Source organism: Sarcophilus harrisii, chromosome 2 (assembly GCF_902635505.1).
Source record: "Sarcophilus harrisii chromosome 2, mSarHar1.11, whole genome shotgun sequence".
In the NCBI taxonomy this organism is placed as follows: domain Eukaryota; kingdom Metazoa; phylum Chordata; class Mammalia; order Dasyuromorphia; family Dasyuridae; genus Sarcophilus; species Sarcophilus harrisii.
This window is the reverse complement of record NC_045427.1, coordinates 304,187,773-304,211,510: the sequence shown is the minus strand read 5'-3', so window position 1 is coordinate 304,211,510 and position 23,738 is coordinate 304,187,773. Positions and strand designations below refer to the sequence as shown.

General features: G+C 35.0%; 1 protein-coding gene and 1 long non-coding RNA gene across 20 annotated transcripts in view; one reads left to right on the top strand and one right to left on the bottom strand.

Annotated features, from left to right (window-relative positions):
- TTLL5 (tubulin tyrosine ligase like 5) overlaps positions 1 to 23,738 on the top strand; it is a 374,113-nt gene that overhangs the window by 255,534 nt on the left and 94,841 nt on the right. The gene's annotated exons all lie outside the window — the stretch shown is intronic.
- The window catches only part of LOC116421576, a 31,583-nt gene continuing 17,961 nt past the window's right edge, over positions 10,117 to 23,738 (bottom strand). The window contains exons 4-5 of the long non-coding RNA XR_004231999.1: positions 15,379 to 15,451; positions 10,117 to 11,067 (exon numbers count right to left, since the gene is read on the bottom strand). This is a non-coding gene — a long non-coding RNA (uncharacterized LOC116421576). The remainder of the gene's footprint in view (positions 11,068 to 15,378; positions 15,452 to 23,738) is intronic.

Sequence of the window (23,738 nt, the reverse complement as noted above, 5' to 3'; positions counted from 1 at the left end):
AATTTAGAATGAAAAATAAATATCTATTTTTTAAAAGCAGACTTTTCATTAATGGATCAATAGCAATTTGGAATGTCCCAGGTGAATTGTCCCTGGTTCTTTACTCTTTAGTGTTTTTTGACCAATGACTTGGTTGGAGGCATAGATGTTATGTTTATCAAAAAGCATATGACATGAAGTTTGAGATGGATAGCACATTTTGAATGGCAGTGAAGACCCAGAAAGATCTCAACAGACTAGAATTAAAGCTCTAATAATATAAAATTTATTTTAATTAAATTTAACAAGTTTCCATTGATAAAATATATTTTATTATGTTAATAAAACATAATATTATATGTTGGATATTGTGCTAGAATCTGGGAATTCAAAGACAGAAAATGGTATAGTCCCTCTTCTCAAGGAATGTGCATACTACAGGGAAAACAACATATAAACAGCTAAGTAAATATGCTCCATATAGACGATCATTTCAAGGTGGAACACTAATAGTTGGTAGAATTGGGGTAGTCTCTTGTTGGAGGTGGCAATTTTTCTGAACCTTGAAGGGAACTAGGAATTTCAAGAGGTGAAAGAGAGGAAGAAAAGCATTCTAGGCCTAAGGGGTGGGAGGCACAAAATGCAAAAGTAAGGGGATGGAATGTTGTGTATTGGAGGAAGGAACTAAGCCAATTAGACTGGAACAGAGAACACATGAGGGAGAATAATGTGAAATTATTTTGGAAAGGTTCATTGAAGTCAGTGTATGAATGCCTTTCAATAGAAGTGAAGGAGTGTCAATGTTAACCTAGAGGCATTAGGGAGATACTAAAACTTTTTGAGCAAAGGGAGTTACATAGTCAGACCTAAGCTTTAGGAATACCAGTTTGGAAGATAGATTGGAGAGAGAAGAAACCAATTAAGAGTCAATAGTAATACCACAAGATCTCAAACTTTTTGGTCCCAGGGCCCCTTTAGTCTCTTAAAAAATTACTGAGGGCCCCCTTCAGGGAGGTTTTGTTTACATTGGTTATATCTATTGGTATTTATTGCATTACAAATGAAAACATTTTAGTATTATGAAAATAGTTTCAATCTTAGGAATCCCTGGGCATCTTCAGACTATACTTGAGAACCTCCACTCAAGAGTTAAAAAAAACCCCTGCAGTTTCTGTGAAGAAAAAAAAAATTAGGATTTTACCGAACTGAAAGCTCAGTATGAGAAGCAAATCTTGCTTCTGCCACAAACTAGCTATGTCAGTCAATAAACATTTATTATAAGTATAAACTATGTGCCAACAAGTGGCACAGTGGATAGGGCCCTGGGCTTGGAGTGAGGAAGACCTGAATTTAGATTCAGAAATTCTTAACTGTGAACAAACCACTTAACCTCTGCAACTGGAAAAGAAAGTGGCAGAACACTCCAGTGTCTTTGCTAAGAAATTCCAGTAGACAAAGGTCCACAATTGTGTAGAGTTGGACACAATTGGAATAACTGAATAACTATTTTCTGGGCACTACACTGAGGAGTAGAGATTCAAAGAAAGACAAAAGTTTGTTCCTGCTGTTCGGGAGCTCACAGTTTAATTGGAGAGTATGAGAAGGGGAGGGAAAGATGGAGATAACTTTATACAAATTATGAATTATACATTTAGCCAGGCAACTGGCTAAACCTTTAAATTATAGATGATTTGCCGATATTCATCTGTGGTGGGAGTTTACAAACCAGAAGCTTTCCACACCCCTGAGACCACTAGCCTAGACCAAGAAAATAAAATATCGTGTGAGTCAAAAATGTTCCTATTTAAAAAAAAAAAAAAAAAAAAAAGTCTTTGGAGCTTAGTGTTCATAATGAGGGAAATGAAAGTTGTGCTGATCACATCCATCCATTCATTCATTTCTTAGCATCACATTTTAGAAAGGGCATTAATGGGAAGAACCCTATTTAGAATAGAGCAGCCAGGAGGTTGAAGGGACTGTTGACCATGTCATACAAGAAATTTATCAAAGATTTAGTCTGAATGAAAGAAGATTTCAAGTATCTGAAGGGCTGTCATATGGAAGAGAGATTCAATTTATCCATCTCGTCCCCCAACGACAGACCTAGGAGGCAGGAGCAGAAATTGTTCCCCTAGTTCCCTCTCAAACAAAACAAAGCAAATTTTAGCTTGAGAAAAGAAAAAGGAAACGGGTGGGGGAGGGGGCGTCCTAACAATGAATATTGTGATGGAATGGGCTGCTCTTTATCTCTGAAAGTCAAATCATTGAAAGTCTACAGCTTCTGGTCTTATACATTGTAGAGGAAATTCATGCTTAGGAGTATAGCTTGATCTAAATGCCTTCTGTTATTTCCTCTGATTCTGTGATTCTGAGTGGAAAGACAATTGATACTTCTCTTTGCCTTGTGTACTTATTTTAATAAGTGCCAAATAAGCAGGAAAAATTATAAGTGCATGCAGGAGTTCAGGAAAGGTGAGTTTTGTGTTCAGGAGGTTAAGATACTATTTGAGTTATGCCTTGAAGGGTCTATAAGATTCAGATAATGAAGTGGGGAGAACATCCAAGGAAAGGGTACTTTGGGTATAAAATCAATAAGGAGTAAGTTACTTTTGTCATACAGTGAAAGGACATCAGAAGTTCCTGGGAGATCAGAAAACTTTCCAGGCTAAGGAATTAGAATATTATCCAGTAAATATTGGAGAGTAATTGAAGGCTTTGGAGAAGTTGAGTGACATGATAGAAAGATTAAAAAGACTGATATATGCAGGCCACATTGGAGCAGGTCCAAGCAGTGAGACCAGTTAGGGAGCTATTATGGTTAAGCATGAGCTGACAAAAGTTTGACCTGTTGTGGTCTTAAATGAGATTAGAAAAGAGTAATAAGTGATGCAAAAGGCATTTTCAAATGTGTCATGTGAAGGTCTTCTGCAGATCTTTTGTCCCTTTAGTTCAGGCCCAGAAATTTGCTACAGATACTGTTCTTGTGGTATGATTCTGATGTTTTGGGAATCAAAAAGCCCAAAGGTTCCGGATTGTTGGCTGCTAATCAATCTGGGTTGGGTTTTTAGGGTGTAAATACCTTTTTGAAGTAGGGCTCTGCATTACCATTTTTATTTTCTGAGATGCCTGAGGCTAGGCATTGGGGTTGAGGTACCTACTTCTCTACCAAGATTTTCCACCCACCCACCCACCTGCTTGGTTGTTCTAATATTGCATATGCTGCTCCTATAGCATTGGGGAATAGAGCCAAACATGCGGAAATGGTTAAGTGTACCAGCTCCCAGGGAAGCTAAGGCAAACCAGTGAAGTGGGTGGGTCCTGCTCCATGGGTTTTCAAAGAGGCCAAACCTTTGAAGTTTTGTTTTAGCAGCTGCCAGGTATGCTATTTCAGCATTTCACAGACTCCTTTGCCATGTTCCTGTATTATATTTTTCTTTGCTGTAAATGAACAGTGTACACAACAGAGTGATCATTTGGAAAGTGAATATTCAATTTTGAAATTAGCTGAATAAAATACTTTTTTTTTTAAGATCCCATTATTGAGGAAACTAACTTTAGTTGGTTTCCCTTTTCACTGTGTTTCTTCCTGCACCATTCATCTGTGATCAGAGATGAGATCAAAGCTAAACCATACAAGTGAATCAACTCGGTTAAACAACTATTTATTAGTCATTTGCAAAGTATAAAGCATCTTGCTAGGCTTTGAGAATGCACAGTCAAAAACAGGATACTCCCCATACTCAAAAGGACTTAAATTCTATTGATGGGAACCAACATTCTCCAGTGAAAATCATTTTATTATCTTGGAAAATAATTATTTTGGAAAGTTTTATGTCTTATCCTCCCACCATCCCCACCATAAGGAAATTGGTACCACTCAGGGATAGCTTCCTCTGGTTCATCCCTAAATAGAAGATTTTCCCATCCAGATTCTATTTACTGATAAATTTAAGATAACTTGATTATTGATACTCAGATGCCCATATTCTTTGAAGGAAATCCTCCCCATTTCCCTCTCCTTAAGTTCACTTCTTTTTTTTTTTTCACTTTCTCTGCTTTTCCTTACTTTATATCTTTTTATGATTAGTGCCTCCTTTTCTAGCCATGTTCACAGAAGTCTAACACATGGTCAGTTCAAGCCTTCTTTGACCACCCTAGTACTAGCTCTCCAGGCATCTTTCACTACTCTCAACTCTTCTAGCATCTGTTATTTGTACCCTTCAGTAGGCACCCAGCTATGCTAGTTTACTTTTCACACATCTGACCTTTCTCTCAAATTATAAATCTATCAAGGGCAGGAAACATTTATTTATTAATCTACTGTGTCTAAGGCACTCTGTTGTAGTATACAAAGATAGCTTTGGTACAAATATGTTCTCAAGTAACTTTCAAAGGAGAGGGAAAACATGCATACAAAAACATAAGGGCAAATGAGAAATCCTGGCAAAATGCCTTGAGAAATTTGAGAAGATAAAAAGCATGTTCGCCTTTGGCATGCAAGGAATAGATGGCACCAGGAAAGGCTTCATGAAAAATGCAGCATTTTTGTGTTTGTAAAGGAAGGGAGAGTTTTCAGTAGATGAAGACCAGGGGATGTTGAAGGGTATCATTGCACACTTGGAACATGGCAAAGACAAAGACATAGGACAGGGTGAGAACAGGATGCAAAAGTAATACAGTTCGGTAGAATTTTGAGTATATTAGGAAGAAATAAGAATGGAGTAAGTCTAGGAAGGTAGGTGGAGCCAGGTCATGGAAGGCTTTAAATGCCAGGATTAGAATTTATGTTTAGGATTTATTCCTTTTTATTTTCCCACTATCTAGCACAATGCTCTGCACACAGTAGCCACTTAGTAATTATTTGCTGTGTGAGGATATAGACCCATGCTGAAGAGTATACAGATTAATCTATACTACACTGGGAATAAGTCCCTTTATTAAAGTCTCACTTTACTGAGCTTGTCACAGTTTTAAACATTAAACAGCCCATTCCAATAGCTTCCTGTCATCACTTTTTTCTCAGTCTGCAGACCCCCTCATTAATTAACCTCAGTTCCTTAGAAGTCATTGTTAGACTTAGTTGGCTCCAGGATGTTGTAAACTGAGCATGCTCTTTCAGTGGTTTAGATTATTGAAGACTGCATTTTTAGGCCGGAGTTCCCAGATTCATTCTTCCTTGTTTTCAAATTGTAATTGCTGATCTGACTCACTATCTCAACTCACCCACTTAAGATGAAGTCCTTCTGGGCTCTGCCCACAGGAAATTCCTGATTAGCTCTCTCTTAGTTATGGAAACTGAGCCCTTTCTTCAGTACCTTAGAGCTGAACTGCTCCATCATTGTTATCTGTGTTCCTTCTCATAGGCTCTAAGTTTCTTTCTTTGTTTCTCACTCTTGTATAATTATCTTTTTTTTTTTTTTTTTCTGGTTATACATGTATATCAACTTTTAAATACACATTTCTTCATGAATCATGTTGGGAGAGAAAAATCAGAACAAAAGGGAAAAACCACGTTCTTTCTCTTGTATAAATTCTGGCCCTCAATTTCATCATCTCACATGGTCTATCTGGTTTAGAGGTTCCCATCTCCTCACATGGGAGCCACATTCTTATCACAGTCTGCTCCTTTTAAGGAAAAGCTGGATAAATGTATGCTCAGCATACCCATCCCATAACCTTGAAAATCATGCCTTTTTATGCTTTTAAAACTTGCTTAATGCTTAAGACTCCACATTTTCATTTTCATCATAATTGTTTCTGGGTCATCACTCAATTTATAACACTTTTGGAGGAGGGAGGTTATTTTTGTACCTTACTTCTCTATATAGTATAATAGATATTTATGTAGCACTTTAAAGTTCATGATGCACTTTATATATGTTGTCTCACTAGACTATCACAACAACCCCAGTAAAATAGTTGCTCCATTTCAAAGGATGAGGAATTTGAGGCACAGAGTATCTTCCCAAGGTTATCAGCCAGTTAGTGTCAGAGAAGGAATATGAAGTCAGATCACTTCTTACCCTATGTCTAACATACTTTCCAGTATACTGATGTGGGGAACCCTGAAACTCTCTCTCTGACTTTGGGGGAAACACTTGATAAACTCCTTGAGAAGCTCTCCCCTGAGAAAGACCCGCCCTAGGGAATCAAGATAAGTAGTTTCATTCTGTTATCCTGGAGGAGACCCTGGCACACCCCTCATTGCTAACACTCATTTTTCCTTGATTACAACATTTATTGAGTTGGAGGTTAGTGTAGGACTACTCATTCAATTGGAAAATTTCTATTCAATTCGTGAAGATGTCAGTCTGATTTCAACTCAAACTGCACCCAGCCCCTAGCAAAAGTTTCAAATTATAAAAAGGGGCAACTTGGGGTACTTCTTTGCAGAGACCCAAAGCAGGAATCACGCCAGGCCAAGGGACCTCCTTCTAGGAGCCTCTGCCCACTGAGAAGACATTCTCTTTTCAGCATTAATCCCTCTTTATCTCTCTCACCTATTTCCCTAACAGGACTACACTCCTCTTTACCTCTCTGTCAGGATTTCTCTGTTAGGAACTTTATTTCTCTCTCTGTGGGGAGCTTGCCACGAAGGAAGTCAGTCTTCCTAGCAAAGGCCGACTTCTCAGTGCCAATAAACTTCTTTTTTCCAGTCTAACTTTTCGGGTTTATAAATTCTTTTATGAAGGACCTATGCGACCAGAAAGGGTTCTCACAACTCTGCCCTGCACTGAACCATCCGAACCACCGAACTCATCAATACCATCCTTTTACTTATTAGGTCTCAGTGCTAAACACTGGAGCTGTAAAGGAATCTTTGGTATAGAACTCCTTAGGACTATACCTCAATTATCCTAATAAAGTATCAATTCTATTAAAAATCCCAGAGAAAATAAGTTCTGTTATTCATTTTAGTTGGTTTCAAATAGTTTTGATGAGTTAAGTAATACAGAAGAATTTAAAACATCATGTATGATCATGGAGTCCCCATTTCCCTAAACTATTCAGACATTTTGCCCATGTAATAGTTTGGCCACATAGAGACAAGACAAGAAAGTACAAGTGGATGAATACAAATCCTTGCCATTTCTGGAAAAAGCATTCCAGTGGCCTGTCCTTTTGATGATCAATAGCTATTACTTTCTCCACACAAATGATCATGTCACTGAAAGGATCCAACACTTTAGTGTTATTTATGAAGCTATGCTTTTGGTTTTGTAAATTTTTCAAGAGAAATTGCCTTACAGTGGAAAAATTTCTCTTGAGCCTGAGTAAAATAGCTGATCACTTTGATCCAGTAAGATTATTTTCCACACGATTGACTTCCCACTCAGTATTGTGTGATACTCATGCTAGAATTGAGAAATGTTTTGAGTCTTAAATATTGCCAGGTCTACAAGAGAATTTAGGGAATAGATATTTCTTCTCCAATTTTTAATATAGTATAGCTTGGAAGCTGCACCTAAATGTTTTATAATTGTCCTATAATCCTAACATTTCTACCTTATTCCTTCGTTCCATTATTCATTTGTTCTCATGGGTTTTCATACAGTCATATATAGCCAGTTGTACTTTTAATGGAGTAAATAAATCATAATACACATGCATATTCAATTTCACAAATGATTTCTCTGTGACTGAACAATATAAAGAAAGATAGATATGCCCTCACTTTACCCCAAAAATTGAAGTTGGGGCAGCTAGTTGGTGTAGTGAATAGAACACCAACCCTGAAGCAGGAAAACCTAAGTTCAAATGTGGCCTTAGACACTTAACACTTCCTGGCTGTGTGACCCTGGACAAGTCCCTTAGCCTCAATTGCCTCAACAAAAAAAAAAAAAAAAAAAAAAAAATGAAGGTTCTGAGGTTCCCACTGGCCTTTTTTCTTGTCAAAACTAATTTAATGTAATCAGATTGTAGAAAGAACCCCATCTTTCACAAGCATTTTCTTCACCCTCACTTATTTTTAAATGATTTCTTCCAAGTTGCCTGTCTCTTCCTCTTATGAATAACCAGAATAAACATAAACCCCTGAAACTGAAAAAAAAAAAAAAAGGAAGATATTAAGAAAAGGAAAAAAAAAGTGTTTGACATTCTTTTAATATAAAATGATGGGGGAGGGGAGGGAAAAGATAGAAAAGTAATGGGGAGATAGGAAGAGGAAGGGGAAAGGCTATTATTCACCATAATGGAAAACAAATGTTGGCTAGAAAGCCTGTTGCCTTCTCAGGCACTCTGTAAATGGAGTGACTGTTCAAAGTGATAATAAGGGAAACCACGCAACATAGGACAGAAAGTCTTAACCCTTTTCTACCAGGAAAGTGCCCCCGAATAGACTAGATACCTCTAGCTGTTAAAGCTTTCCTCTCCATTTGTTATCATCTATCCTAAGGAAATACTGATGCTTTCAGAATTACCACTTTTTCATGGCCAATCCACAAAAACATGGTAGAGGTAATATAACAAGATGACATGTGAGCCATATACAACTTCTGTTATTTTGTTTGATTTTTACATCTGGTTGAGACTTTGAAACTGGAACATGAGCAGTCTGCAAATACCCAGAAGCATTCCAGGTTTGAGATCATTCTCTCACTTTTACTTGTTTGAAAAAATGTCAAATGAAGAAGAGAACTCAAGTGATGTTAAATTCTTTCAATTAATAGTCATCCCATCACATGAAATTGTTTAAAGCTTTCTAATAGGTGACAAAGGATTCATATCTACAGATGAAGGAGGATACTTAGTAATGTGGAAAGCAAAATCATTTCCTTCTAGATCCCAATACTGTGAGCAGACTGGTTGCTATTTAGAGGCAACAGTATGCTTTCTGGTTTTGCTGATCTGAATCATCAATCAACTATCTCAAGCTAATGAGGAAGAATGGGAAGCAAGGCACAGTCATTTATTTCTTTCCCTCTTGATTTAAATTGTTTAAGTTGCCTTTTTTTTCTCTGAGACAATTGGGGTTAAGTGACTTGACCAGGGTCACACAGTCAGGATGTGTTAAGTGTCTCGGGTTCTCCCGACTTCAAGGTTGGTATTCTATCCATTATACCAACTATTTGTCCTGTAAGTTGCCTTTTAAAGCCACCTTGTACCAAAAAAGAAGAAAGATTTATTTTAGTTTCCATTTCCTAAGGGTGTCAAAGTAGTTTGTAGCCAAAGGCCATGACTTCCATCCAGACATCTTATAATAGTAAGCAAAAGCTTACTTACTTACTTACAAAAAAGTAAACAAAAGACTTCACCTAAAAAATCCAATTAATCTTCTGTTGGGAAAACTTGCATCTTTGGGCAAACAATAATTTTTTTTTTTTTAAAGAGCTATAATTAAACTATATATATTCTATTTGGGATTTTCTTGATAAAGATACTGGAATGGTTTGCCATTTCTTTTTTCAGCTCATTTTACAAATGAGGAAACTGGGGCAAACAGGGTTAAATAATTTGTTCAGGGTCACACAATTAGTAGGTGTGTCTGAGGCTGGATTTGAATTCAGGAAGACTCTGACTCTAAACCTGGTACTCTATGCACTGCACCACTTAGCTGTTTACTATAGAGAGCTCTATATAAACTTTAACTTTACTGTTATCATCCATGTTGCTTTCTTCAAAAAAGATTTAGTGAGCAAAATATAAACTCCTTAGCCTGACTTTTAAGGCATCCCAACCTACCTTCATCTTTATTTCTTGAGTGCTCCATATCCCAGTCAAGTTGCAAATAAAAACTCAGACCTGACCTGTATCTGAGCAAAGATCCTATGTACAACACACTCCACAAGGAATCTTCCTGGCTCTTTAGAAAAGGGGAATAAATATTTGTTTTATTTATTGAATCCATTACCCTTGAAGGCGGTGCATTCCACGTTTGGAGATCTCAAATTGTTGAGAAGTTTTCCTTATATCAAACCTATATTTGCTGCTCAGAGCTTCGATCTCCAGACCTAAGCAGAGTAAATGTAATCCCTTTTTCTCAGGATAAGTTTTCAAATACTTGAATGCTACTGTCATGTTCCATCTTCATTCATTGATTCAACAAGCATCTTTAGGTGCCTGCTATGTGCCAGGCAGCAGAGGATATGAAAGCAAAAAGAAAAGAATATGTCCTCAAGAAGCTTATGTTATAGAGAAGGAACTTTATTTTTATTAATTATTTTTTTGTTTCCTATCACCTATATTCCCAAATTTATTCCTCCTCAATTAACCATCCCTTATATCACAAACACACACACTCACAAAGAGAAGCAGCAAAACTAACCAAAACATAAACTTATTTAGGCAGTACCTCAGTATTCCACACTCAAGTCCTCATTGGTGAAGGTACATTTTCTTGGCAATACCTATTTCTTGAAAACTTTCTGCCTCTTTGTGATTGCTTCTTTTCTTCTTATTATCAGGTGTTCACTTATCTCCTTTTAATAATTCTTTTAAATTTTTTCCATCAATCAAAGTCAAACTCTGTTATTATAGTTTGAAGACTCTATTCTATTATTTAAAATGCAACTCATTTGTTGTTCTTCAGTCTAGCAGCACTTCTGCAATTCTTCACACTTACAAATATCACTGACAGTGATTTTTTAGTTCCATCAGTTTATATGGGCTTGGTAACTTGAATTCATCAAGAGCAGCTATAGTTACTCCCTTACCAATTGCCTACATAATTTGATTAATGGTCATTTTTCTTTTGTTCTCTCCATTCCAAGATTATTCCCTTTATCAGAGAAAATCAAAATGTGTTTCCTTCCTTCCATCCAAAGGAGCAGTCATATTCCTACTATGAGCAACATCTTTTCCCTAAAAGGGGGAAAACTTGATTAGTTGTCTTAGCTTTCCTTGCTAATTTCACGATAAACTTTAGAGCTTCTGATACTCTTCTTTCAGGAACATCCTTCACTTTTATAGCTATCTTCTATTAACTTCCCTCATTTTCATCTTCTGTACAGAGCTGAAACTGACTATTCAAGAGGTTAAGAATGTCTTCAAATTATCTTTGTAATTTATGATGTGAAAATACAATAAGTAAGTTGAACTCTGATCAATGCAGTGACTGATTCTGGGAATTGATGATGACTGCCCATCCTCCTGAGAGAGAGGTAATAGATTCAAGATGAATAATGAGGTAAACATTTTTGGGCATAATCAAAGTGTGGATTTTTTTTCTTGATTAAGCTTATTCATTCTAAGGGAAGCTGTGGTAGTTTTTGTTGTTGTTTAATTTGGGGGGTACTAGTGATTTACAACCTATTTTTTAAATGAGGCAAAATTAGGTGTTCAAGAATAGAAATTAGTTACTACAGTGGCTCACAAATTAATAGTAACAATACTTACCCCCCCATAATATTCTTGTGAGCTAAGTTGAGTTGATTCTATATTGTGGAAAGAGCATGTTTGCTACCAATCTGTGAATGTAAACAAATTTTAAATTGCCCAATCTTTAATTGATAATTTTTTCTTTTAAAAGGTGGAGGAAATTTACTTCAGAAACCATTCATTCACTCCTTGTTGGTGAGAATCAGCTCCACATTAAGTTACCTTTGTTGGTTCCTCTACCTTTTAAAAGGAGAAATTATCATTAAAATATATGAGAAAATGATTAGCCAGTTTCTTTTGAAGAGAGATCATTTCAGTAGATGTTCTGTTCATTAAAGTCTCCTATTACTACTCAAACTTCTATACCAGTGTAGAGAACTGTTTCCCAAAATATTTATTTATTTGTTTGTTTTTGCTGAGGCAATTGGGGTTAAGTGACTTGCCCAGGGTCACACAGAATTGTTAAGTGTTGGAAGTCAAATTTAAACTCGAGTCCTCTTGACTTCAGGCCTGGTGCTCTATCCACTGTGCCACCTAGCTACCCCTGTTTTCCAAATTCTTTATCTGTTTCCTCTTTTTCTCCAAGGGCATTTTGTATCACATCTCCCTTCCCCTCCCCTGACCTCTGCATTTCCAATATGGAAGACACCACATTAGATGAAGCAATAGGCTTGGAGTCAGGAAGAACTGAATTATCTAGCCCCAGAAACTTCCTAGGTGTGTGATCTACTAAAAAAGGAAATAATGGCAAAGAATGCTATTGTCTTTGTCAAGAAAACCCCATGAACAGGTTCACATTGAGTCAGACATGATTAAAACAACTCAACAAAAACAATGCTTTTCTTTGCTGCTTTCTTAATAAACAATTTATATTTTTATGTATTTATATTTCCTATATGTATATCTTTGTATTTTTACATTTTTAATTATATATATATATATTTTAGACAAAGTTTTTTCCAACTTGCCTTCCATTTTCCTATTCTATTTCTTTTGAATAGGATATCATCCTTCCAGGCCCACATGCCAATTATGAATCCTCTCCTACTAAGACTCAGCCATGCCCATGAGATGAACTGTGTGGCTCCTTGCATTAGCAGCTTTGATTCACCTTTTGTCTGCCCTGTGTTTATTTGTGTAGAGAGACCTGTGAAGCATTGAATTTTACAAACCATGCTGATAATTGTTTCCTGGTCATTTTCTATCTTTTGCAGGCTTTTCAAACATTCAAATGCATTCCTTTCTCATTTCTACCTATTGAAAATCTTTTTTCAAGACAAAGCACAAGTGCCCCCTTCTACATGAAGCTTACAGCTAAAAATGTTCTCTCTCTGAGTTTTTCCAGAGCAGTTTCTTTCTATGATTCCCCTTGCTTTTAATACACTTTACCTCATAAATTCATCCATCCCTTCTCAGTCAAATATAAGGTCTTTGTAGATAAAGACTGTTAGTTTTTCATCTTTGTTTCTTCAGTACTACTTCATGCAAAGCCACATGTATACAAAAGGCACTTCATATTTAATTGAATAATGATTTATATGGTTCTACTTTTATTTCTGCAGAAGGAAATGGCAAACCACTCCAATACCTTTGCCAAGGAAACTCCATTGGACAGCATTATCATTGGTTTAGGTCTCCAGGGTCACAAAAATTGAACAAGTGAATAGCAATAATTATTATTTCTGTGGTGTAATTTACCTTTATTTTTTTTTCTATTAGTGTTTTCTTTATACTTTTTTCCCCTTAGTATTATTAGTTCACTTTCATCATGATAGATAGATAGATAGATAGATAGAATGGATGTAAAAGCATATACTCCACATACCAGTAATTCCATTTTGATCCTTAAACTTTGCCTTGTGTCCCTGTGTTTTTAATGATCATTTCCTTTTCTAGTCTGATAGTCTTGATTAGAAACTATCCTGGTAATATTATGTTAAATCTTTATACACACACACACACACACACACACACACACACACCTACACACCACATTACCAAGAAACATCCAGTTCTTTTTACTGAAACATCAATTTTCTAAATATCATTCATATTATATAAAATCCATGTTATTCCCTTAAAATTTATATTGTTTTGAATGAATAAGTTCTGGAGATTATTACGATTTAGAGCATTAAATATTTATGTTCGGTTATAGAGAATTTATTGATTAAGCATATGGCAGGTTTAGGACCATATCCCACATAGCATTGTTGACTTGTTAATTCTAAATCAGAATTCTGAATAATTTTCAGATCCTTCCTTCCCTAGATATCCCACATATATCATATCTCTTCTGATGGTTAAGAACAATGAAAACAACTCAGGCATTATGATAGGGTTTCATAATGGCATGCAGTTTAATAAATGATTTTCACTGTTTAATTAAAACTTTTATGTTTGTTTCATTTATTGAAGCATTATAATTTAATTTTAAGTATAATATCAAATATTATATATTAATATATTTGGAAAATCCAAATATATTAGTATATTTGGACAACTCAGAAATATTGTCCCTTTATTTTAAGTTGGTAGAATTTTCCTATATTTTCCTTTGGCTCTTTCCATTTCCTATATTTTCTTACATCTCCATGAGAGAAGTAAAAATCACCATTGGTGGGTTATTGAAAGCAACTATTTTAATGACACTAGAAATGAATGTGAGAAGAGACTCAAACTCTTTTGTTAGAGATACACATACACACACACACACCTACCTTTAGCTAACTATCTAGAGCATTTATTACATACTTTGTGCACAAAATGACTAATTAATGAAAACTTTTACTTCCTTTATATAATCTCGTCACAAAAATTTGTTTCTTGTTAGTGAACATTGAAGTAGACTGATGTAACTATCCTGTGTTCAATATAATTTCCATTTTAAATAAATCTTTAATCAAAATTTGATTTTTTTAGATCTTGCTCAATTTCATTTGGAGACTGGGCTAGTAAACCAAGACAGTTAAGATAGTCACCTTTTGCGGTAACATCATTTTCTGGTAAAGGATATCTTGTGAAGCTAGATTAAGAATTTAAACTGACCTAATGTAATGAATTCAATTTAAGAAATGCTTCTTAAATACCTATTGTGTACAGAATACTTAGCTGCCTTTAGGGATAGAGTGGGGGGACAGTCGACAATTGAATAAAGCACTACATTATTTGAGTTATTGAATTATTATTGAGCTTTCCTCAGACTCTTTGAAATATATAGTACATATATTACTGTCCTTTAACTTTCTATTAAGGTCTAAAGCAAGATTCAAATTCAGTTCTCCTGAGTTAAGCCTTTTTTCACTTTTCTCTGTTCATATTTAATAAAACATGGTCACATTAAGAAATTTGCTATCTAATATAAATGAGAATGTTAAAATAATGTTAGCATATGTGATATGAGAGCTTGATAAAGACTTATTGATGGATAGTATATATGTGGACTGTTATTATTAATAATCTTTCATTCATTGTTTTTTAAATGGTGCTATCATAAAAACAGCAGAAAAAGATCTTCCCTTCACCTTAGACTTTATATCATTGTGATGCCAGGTTTATGGAGAATCATAACAGTAACTCAAATAAAATGATGGCAATCACAAAGAGTTGAAATCGTGGATTTCTTCAAGAATGATAGAATAACAGAATTCAAAAAGAACTCTACAATTAAAGGGTGCCATTACGTTTAACCAAAATACTCTCTATTTCTATTTTTACTACATTAGTTCCAGATCTCCTGAGTCTCAAAAGAACAGAACTTGCCATTTCAAGAGTATGTTTTGTTGATTTATCAGATACCTGAATCACATCTTAATCAGTCCCCAAGATAATAATGTGAAATTGTTGATGTGATTTAGTAATGTCATGTAATGTGATTTGGTAGCTACCTGTGAGAGTATTATCTAATAGATTATGTAGTAGTTTGCTCTAGCCTAGTCTAATCTCCATATTTAACATTAGCAGGGACCTTGAAATGATCTTTTCCTAGTCACCAGGACAAGGGTGCCTTATAGAGACCTGCCCTGACAAAACACAGGTATATTCTTATAACTTTGACTTAGAGAACAGGATGTAATTTCCTACCTTGATGCAAGATTTTTCCACAGGTTCTTAACACAGATGAAAATGTCTCATGGTTATCTCTTAGAAACAATTCCTATGTTAAGGAAAAGATTTGTCTTATTCATGTACATTTTACTTTTTTCAACCCTTTCGTTTGTCATCCTTTTTAAAAAATTGTTTCCGTTTTTCTCTTTCCCACCACTCCCCTCCTTCTCCCCCCCCCCCCCATAATTTCTTTTGTGATTTTCTTCTTCTAGTTTTTCTACTCTCAAAATTTCATATTTCTTCAAAAGTAAAAAGGACAGGTAGAAAAGGTGCAAACAGGGTGGGATTTTAGAACTGCCTCCAATTGCCCTTGGCTCTGATTATGTAAAAGAAGCAGAAACAGGTCACTAGAGCCAGAGAAACTTTGGACTTGAATATTCCAAGTTGTCAAGTGTTTTGTTTCATCAGGAGAACATAGAGACTAGGGGAGCTTAATTGATATGATGGGTCAGGAATTCTAAATCTGTGTGATTTCATTTAAGACATTTGTTATGAACTAGGTTTGAGCCAAAATACAAGCACACACAGCAACAAGAAAGCCTAGCAACTTAAACATTCACTTCCATTTAAAAAAAAAAAAAAAGGCAAAAAAACAAAACTAAAACCAAAAAAGCAACTTTTTCTTGGCTTTTGCTTGTAGAGTTTCAAAATAAATCTCAAGCCAGGTGGGGGTAGTCCAGTTTTACAAAAACCAGTTTCTGTTTTCATATGGTACCTAAATTGTTGACAGTATGACACCAGTCTTTTCCTTTTATTTAATAAAAATCATACTGAGCTGAATTGGTTCCTGAGTGAGCTTGTTAAGAGATTTCTCTTTTAGCTTTCTTAAAGGTCACACTTTGTTCACTTCATTTTTAACATATTATAACTATATTTTAGAGTCTTGTAGTATGATGATTATGCCAAAATACAAGGTAGATCAAAGACATTTCTTCTTAATGAGGCTGAGGAGCTTTGGATATTTTTAGGCCTAGTTAGCTAAAAGATAAGGGGCCAAAATTGTCCATCTGATTGACTTGATTCCTAGAGTTCCAAGATAATTTTTAGAAACTTTTTGGGAACTTGAACTTTTAAAAAATTTTGATTCTATATCCTTCATTTTGGTCTTTCAAAATTAACCTGAAAACTTGTACTAGATGCACTGAGAAATCCAATTTTTGCTGTTCTTCCTTCTTTCTAGGGACCATACCATCAGTCAGACAATAGTGGGGATGTGAACATGGCAGAGATCTGGTTCTTATTTTATATTTATTTTTAATTTGAACTGACTTGGGCAACATTGGAATTTTAAAGGATAATTAATGTGTTGATTTATTTGTATGCCTTCCCTTTTCTGTCTACTTTGAGATAATTGGTGATTAATGAATTTAATTCAGTTTTAGTGACGGGTCATGATAATATTTTTCCTGAACTTTCTGAGCTAGGCTTTCACAAAGTCCAGCTTACACATCTATCTTTGGCTATTCCTGATGACATGGTCTCTTTAAGTTTCCTGTTGCTTTTCATTCATAAGTATTTATTTTAAATGAACATTCATTTAAAATACAGAATACAAAACTGTCTGGAAGATGAAACTATTGGTAAGACAAGTGAAGAATTTATCAGATGATTTGCCTTTTGAAAGCATGACCGTTTGAATCAGACACCATTACTATGCTCCCTACCAAAACTGCTAGCTTTATTAAATATTTTTAAGGAAGCATGATCTCTAATAATGATGCAGTTCTTAGGGAACTAATCATGTGCCATCTTCCATTTAGGAATGCAAACAATTCAACTTTATTTAGTATTTTATGATTTCTCTTTCACATTTACCTTTTTATGTTTCTCCTGGGTCTTATGTTTGGAGGTAGAATTTTCTCTTAATTTCAGGCCTTTTCAATAGGAAAGCTTACAAGTCTTTCATTTCACTAAATTTCCAATTTTTTTCCATGAAGGATTCTATTAAGTTTTGTTGTGTATGTTATTTTTGGTTAGCTCCTTTGCCTTCCAGAGTATCATATATATATTCCAAGTTATCCACTTCTCTCTCATAGAATATGCTAAATTTTGAATATTCCTAATTGTAGTTCCACAATATTTTAATTGTTTTTTAATTGTGTTAACTTTTCTCCTTGACATGGGAGCTCTGAAATTTGACTATAATATTCATGGGAGTTTTCATTTGGAGATCTCTTTCAGAAGGTTATTAGTGGATTCTCTCAATTTCTGTTTTATCCTCTGAGTCTAAAGTTTTCCTTAGTTTCTTGAAATATACCTAGGTTGTTTGTTTGCTTTTGATTAAAGCTTTCATGTAGTCCTATGACCAGGTCATCTTTTTTAAAATTTTCAATAGTATTTTGTTTTCCAAATCATGTAAAGATAGTTTTCAACATTCATTTTTGTAAGACTTTGTGTTCCAATTTTTCTCCCTCCCTCTTTTAAAACCCTTTTCTCCAAGACAGCAAGTTATCTGATAGCAGGTTAAACATGTGCAGTTCTTTGAAACATACTTTCATATTTGTCATGTTATACAAGAAAAATCAGCTGGTCATTCTTTTGATTCTTTTTTATTGTTTCTTGATATCTCAAGGAGTTACTAGCTTCCACTTGCTCAATTCTAATTTTTAGGGAATTAGTTTCTTCTTTGAGTTTTTGTACTTTTTTTTTTCCATTTGGCCAATTCTGCTTTTTAAAGAGCTGTTTTCTTCAGTGAATTTTTTGTGCCCCTTTTATCATTAAGCCAATTCTGGATTTTTTAGGTATTATTTTCAATATTTTTGCATATTTCACTTACCAAATTGTTAATGCTCTTTCATAGTTTTCTTGCATCACACTTATATCTTTTCCCAATTTTCCCTTTACCACTCTTTCTGTACCTCCTCCAGGAATTTTTGTTGGGCTTGTGTTCATTTAGCATTTTTCTTTGTGGTTTTGTTTATAGCTGTTTTCACTTTGTTGTTTTCTTCTGAGTTTATATTTTGGTCTTTCTTGGCATTGTATTAACTTTTTATTAAATTCTTTTTTGGTTGTTATTTGCACATTTTTCCACCCTATTTCTTAACTTTAAACTTTATATTAAACTTGGGTGCTCCTTACTTGAAGTTGGGAGGTACTATTTCAAATTTCAGCATTTTTTCCATGTTGCTGTTTCAGAGCTAGTTTTAGGAGTCTGCAAGATTAGTGTGCTTCTAAAGTGTAGGTCACCCCCCTCCTGGATTACATTTAGTTCTTTACCCAGAAAGCAAACCAGTTCCCCTATAGCTGTAATTATCTTTTGATGTTCCTCTTAGCTCTGTAACTGTGACCAGGTCTCTTTCCCTTTTGCAACCACAATCACTAATGTTCTTCTCTGCCTTGGAACTACAGCCAAGATCCCTGACCCCTTGTGATGGACCCAAAGTCCCCCTCTTCTGACTGACCACAAGCATTCACTTCCTCTCTGGAACTGCCACCCAGAACTGCATAGGGGAAAAAAGTACTAATCAGTGCCCACTGCACTCAGTGCCAGAAAAGTGGCCCCCTGTAATTCCTGAGCAGTTGTCTAACTCCTTAACTGCCATCTCTGAACTGAGAACTCCCAAAGTTGCTGCTGCTGCTACTATTGCAACCTATTTCAAAACCCAGTACTGGTGCTTCCACACTATATCCTGTGGGCTGGCCACCACACTGCTGACCTACTACATTGTCTTAATTTGGAAAAGTGTCTCATCCTGACCTTTTGTTAACTCCGTCTCTCAGAAATCAATTGAAATGCAATTTTTAAATTGCTTTAAGTGGAAAATTGGCACAGTTTGGCTGCCTTGCTAAATCTTTGGTGGAAATCTTTTTACCTTCTAATCCTATTTGCATTCAGCCTATACTCTCTTTTTAAACTTATTTTTTTTCCAACTAATAACAGTTCACCATTTTTCTTTCCTCTCTTCTCTTACCTCCTCCAACAAAAATGAAAAATAAGTATCCATAGTCAAGCAAAACAAATTTCTGTGTCTCATAAGATATGCTCTAGTCTGCACTCTGACTCCACCACCACACTGTGGGTAGGATAGCATGTTTCATCACAACCCATCTTGGACTATCTGACTTGCCTGTTCCATCCTTAAAGCCTCAGCAATAATCCTGTAAGCATAATGTTTTTCTTTTCCTGCCCCTCTTCTTTCCCTCACATAGAGACCAATCATAATTTGTTTTAATATTTAATTTTAATTTAATTTAAAATTTATTTTTTTGTTTTCCTTTTATGCCCTTCTTTGCAATCCATCCATCATGATTGTTTGTTTTTTAAATTACAGCTTATCCTTCTCTTATTCTGCTTTTCTTTTTCTTTTTCTTTCCTATTTCTCTTTTGACCAAAATATATATTTCTGTACCCAACTGTGTGTGTATTTTCTCCTTTTTTAACCAGTTCAGATGAAAGTGAAATTCAAAAGAATTTCCCTATCTACCTATTCCCCTATCTACCGCTTTTTTCTTATTTGTACAATATTTTATTTGCACACTAATTTCCCATACTCTCTCTCCCATACCTCTTAGCTTTTTCCATTCTTTATTTAAGATTTTGAAAACCACTTCTAGATAGAGATCTTATTAGATTGCCCTCTCTACTTGGTTTTGAGAAAACATGTGTATCATCAGTATTAGAAAGTTAAAAAAAATTACTAATATTTTACCATTATGTTTACTTTTTATGTTTTTCTTGTCCACTGTGTTTATATTTCAGTTTCTATTCAGTATCTTATCTAAGATAAAAGACCTTTATTTCATTCAAAGTCCACTTTTTTTGCCCTTTATAATTATACACAGCTATAAGCCCTTTTATTTTAGTCTTCTAGATTATCTCATTCCATGCTTGCCACTTCTTTTTGGACTAGCTACTAAATCTTGTGTGATCCTAACTATGGCTCCTTGGTACTTGAACTCTTTTTGACTATGTCAGTACTTTTTCTTTAATCTAAAAGCTTTGGATTTGGGTTATGATGTCCCTGGGAAGTTTTCATTTGGGATTTTCAGGAAGTGATCAATGATTTCTTTCTATTTCTACTTTCCTCTCTAGTTATAAGAGAACTGCATTTTTCTTCTTTTTTTTTTTTTCTCAATAGTATTTTATTTTTCCAAATACATTTAAAGATAGTTTTTTGGTAAGATTTTGTCTTCCAATTTTTTTCTCCTTCCCTCTTTTTCCTCCACCCTCTTCAAGATAGCGGGTAATATGATTTAGGTAATACATGTACAGTACTTTAAAACACAAATTTCCTTATTAGTCATGTTATATGTACTTTTCTTATAAGACATCTTGAACAATATCTAAGCTTTTTTAAGGATATGACTTTTAGGTAGTCTGGTGATTGTTGATTTATCTCTCCTTTACCTGCTTTCCGTATCAGTTTTTTTTTTTTTGAGATAACTTTTCATTTTCTTCCCCTTTTTTTGTTTTAATTTTATTTTACTATTTCCTATAGTCTCTTTTCATTTCTTTCATCCACAACTCTCATTTATTTTCTAACTTTTTCCTTAGGTATTCTCATTTTTTTCCAGTTGTTTTCTTTTTTTTTCTTTTCTTTTTTTTTTTTTATTTAATAGCCTTTTATCAGTTTTCTCTAGCATTTTCATTTCATTTATAAAACCATTTTAGCTTTTTTTTTTTAACTCTTGCTTTATCTCTTCCAATATTATCAGTAAATGCTTGATTTGTATACCTACTTTATATGCCTACGTGCTCAAGATCATGTAAAAACTTCTGTGCCCAAATTTGTGCCCAAACTCTTGTTTCCTTTTGAGACTTTTCTTGTAGGGATTTTGAAGTCATTCTCTTCTTTATAGTTTATATCTTGAGAATCTCTGTCATAATTGTAACTCATTGTGGTAGGGTGTTTTATTTTTGTTTATTTATTTATTATAACAACTTTATTTCCTGAGTTTGATTTTGTATAAGACAGTAATAAAGGGAATGGTTGAACAAATTGGTCCTGTTTGCATTCTTTTGGGTCCTACTGCTGCTTTCTTGGGGTACTGAGTGTTGTGTTATTTTAGGATATCAGGGATAGTTCAGGCAAGGTTTCTCCAAGCTTGCAGTGTTCCCATAGTGAAATGATCCGGGGCATTCTGAATATTATCTTCATAATCTTAACTCTGCAAGTTTCTGAACTGGATTTGAGACAGAATAACACAATGGTGAGTTAGCCCCTTACTGGAGCTCCAGTAGAATACTGCTGGACTCAGCCACCATTATCCAGAGGGAAGCTCTGCGATTCAGAGTAACAGAAGTATAAATTCTCCTTTGGTCTGAACTTCCTTTGCTAATTCTTCTGTCATAGGCTCACATTAGGTTCTAAGCTGGACAGAAAACTCTGCTTCATTCCTAGTGTCAGAGTCATACAACTGCTGCTTGCTTCTGTGTTTGTTCTTCTTCCAATGGTGGGGGGGTCTATGAATGCTTCTTGCCTTATACTGCCACCCTCCTTAGTTTATACTGGAAATGCGATCCAGCTGTATACAGTAAGTGACCAACTATCAGCTGGAATCTGTTCATAATTGTTGCATGAGCTCAGTGCCCTCCCTTCTTACCCTGATACCTAGTCCTAGGTAGTTCCTCATTCAGTACTCAGGATGGAAGGCTTTAGTCATCCTGCACACTGGTCTAGATGCTGTCTTCTATGGACCTCTCTCATCTGTCTTGCTATGCCAACTGGGCTGGAAAAATTGACTCATTGGCATTGTTTTAATTAATTTACAAATAAGTACTCAACATGGTATGTTTGTAGAATAGTTATGGGGAAGAGATCAGCTTACTATTTCTATTCCACCATCTTGGTTGGTCTCGCACTACCTATATTTTAAGGAGAATTTTTTTTCCCATTTCAGATTTTAGATTAAAGACTTCTTAATCAATTTGGGGAATTCTCATGAGAAGTAATATTCTTGATCATTTCTCTTTAGAGCTAGAAAGAACCTTGGAGGATCATCTAGTTCAGCACTTCTTAAACTTTTCCCATTCACAGCCCTTTTTTGCCCAAGAAATATTTACATGGCCCTGGGAATCTAGATATATAAAACAGGTTACAACTCAAGCATTTACTGATAATAAATAATAATTTACAGCCCCCATCTTTAGTTATGAGACCCACATAGGGATGTGCAACCATAGTTTAAGTAACTGGGATGTAGTTTGATTCCCTCATTTTATAGATTAAAAAAAAAAATGGAAGCCCAGGGAAATTAAATCAATATATTATTAAAGACTTACTACATGCTAAGAAATTATGATTAGCTTTCAAAATATAAAGAAAGTAAAAAATAGTCCCTGTCTTCAAGACACTTACATTACAGCTTGTAAATAGGTACAGACAAGATACATATGTAATAGGATAACTCTGTTAAGAGAACTGGCAAAGGTTTCCTGCAGAAAATGGTATCTGAATTCAATTTGAAGTGGCAATAAATAGAGAAAATATTTCTGCCAACAGGAGACAGCCAGCGAAAAGATATGGATGTCAGAGATGAATATTGTGTTGGAAATAGCTTGTAGGGCAAGATGGAGAGTATATAAAGGGGAGTAAAAAAACTGGAAAGATTATGTAGAGTTTTAGATGCCTTAATATATGATTTTATATTTGATCCTTGAGGTAACATGGAATTTATTGATTTGGGGGTGGGGTGGGAAATGACATGGTTGGACCTAGGTTTTAGGAAAACCATGCTGGCCCCTGTGTAAGGGATGTATTATAAAAGGGAGACCCATGAGGCTTGGAGACAAATTTAGAAGGTTATTTTAATAGTAGACAAGAGGTAATAAGGGCTTGAATTAGAATCATCATGGGGGTAAAAAGAAGGGGACAAAAAACAAAGATGTTTTGAAGACAAAAAAAAAAAAATATGTAACTGATTATTTAGTCAGTTGTGGGATGAATGAAGAATAAAGGATGATACTGAAAGCTCAAACCTGTGTATCTGAGAAGATTGTGGTACCATAGATAGTAATATAGATATTTGGAATGAGGAAAAGTAGGGGGACATAATTTGGATGTGTTGTTTGAGAAGGTGCCTATGGTACATCTAGTTCTACATATTCTAGAGACAGTTGACAATGTCAGATAATGCCAAGGCTTAATTAAGAGAGAGAGAGTACAGGATAGTTATTTAGGTCTAGGAATCATATCAATTGAAATGGAAATTGAATTCATGGAAATGATATCATCATCAAGAACCGACAAATTCACAGAAATAATAAATGGCAAACCTGAGCTTTGAACTCCTGTTCCTTTGACTCCAAATCTAGCACTCTTTTCAGCCCTTATACTATGCTATTTCTCATATCAGAACCCTTCATTATGGCACCATTCAGAAACATATAGCAAGCT